Raw genomic sequence first — 1398 nt, forward strand, 5'->3', positions numbered from 1 at the left:
TTTTGATTTTTATACTTAGGATTGCCTTCAGTATTTGGGGCCTTGGTTCCATATGAATTTTAAGGCAACATTTTCTATTTCTGTAATGAATGTCTTTAGGAGTTTGTTAGGAATAGCATTGAATCTGTAAATTGCTTTGGGCAGTATCACCATTTTAAAGATATTTGTTCTTCTTATCCATGAGCATGGAATATTTTTTCATTTGTTTATGTTATCTGTGATTTATTTGAGCCGTGCTTTATAATTATCATTGTAGAGATATTTGTTTGCTTGCTTTGGCAGCACATATACAATAATTGGAGCAATACAGAGAAGATTAGCATGGCTCCTGCACACAGATGAGATCTTTCACTTCCCTGATTAGCTGTATTCCTAGGTATTTTATTCTTTTTTTTGGCAATTATAAATAGGGTTGCATTCCTGATTTGGCTCTTGGGTTGGCTGATGTTGGTGTATAGAAATGCTAGTGATTTTTATATGTTGATTTTGTATCCTGAGATATTGCTTAAGTTATTTATCAGCTGGAAGGGCTTTTGGGCCAAGACTATGGGGTTTTCTAGATATAAAATCATGTTATCGGCAAACAGGGATCATTTTACTTCTCTTTCTATTTGGAGTCCATTTCTTTATTTCTCTTGCCTTGTTGCCCTGTCCAGGACTTACAATACTACATTGAATAGGAGTGGTGCAAGAAGATATCCTTGTCTTGTGCCGGTTTTCAAGGGGGATGCTCTCAGTTTTTGCCCTTTCAGTATAATGTTGGCTATGGGTTTGTCATAGATAGTTGTTACTGTTTTGAGGTATGTTCCTTCAATACTTAGTTTGTTGAGAGTTTTTAACATGAAGGGATGTTGAATTTTGTTGAAAGTCTTTTCCACATCTATTGAGATGATCATGTTTTTGTTGTTGTTGTTGTTGTTCTGTTTATGTGATGAATCATGTTTAGTGATTTGCATATGTTGAACCAACCTTGCATCCAATAGATAAAGCCTACTTGATCATGGTGGATTAGCTTTCTGATGTGCTGCTGGATTGGTTTGCTAATTTTTTTGTGTGTTTTGTTGTTGTTGTTCCACCCAGGCTAGTGCAGTGGTACAATCTCGGCCCACTGAAACCTCTACCTCCCAGGTTCAAGCAATTCTCCTACCTCAGCCTCCCGAGTAGCTGGGATTACAGGTGCATGCCACCACACCCATCCAGTTTTTGTATTTTTAATGGAGACAGAGTTTCACCACATTGGCCAGGCTGGTCTCAAACTCCTGACCTCAGGTGGTCCACCTGCCTAGACCTCCCAAAGTACCGGGATTACAGGCATGATCCACCACACCCAGATTATGGTTTGCTAGTGTTTTATTGAAGATTTTTGCAACTCTTCAAAGATATTGCCTAATGTTTTCT

The 1398-nt window shown here is 38.1% G+C and overlaps 1 non-coding gene across 1 annotated transcript; it reads left to right on the forward strand.

Moving 5' to 3' along the window:
* Positions 1-270: 270 nt before the first annotated feature.
* LOC135274376 (U6 spliceosomal RNA) lies at positions 271-374 on the forward strand. Its single transcript, XR_010342218.1, has one exon. It is a non-coding gene; the product is annotated as a U6 spliceosomal RNA (small nuclear RNA).
* Positions 375-1398: the final 1024 nt, after the last annotated feature.

This window comes from Aotus nancymaae, unplaced genomic scaffold (assembly GCF_030222135.1).
Source record: "Aotus nancymaae isolate 86718 unplaced genomic scaffold, 86718_ANA_hifiasm-v0.15.2.pri h1tg000011l, whole genome shotgun sequence".
NCBI lineage: Eukaryota > Metazoa > Chordata > Mammalia > Primates > Aotidae > Aotus > Aotus nancymaae.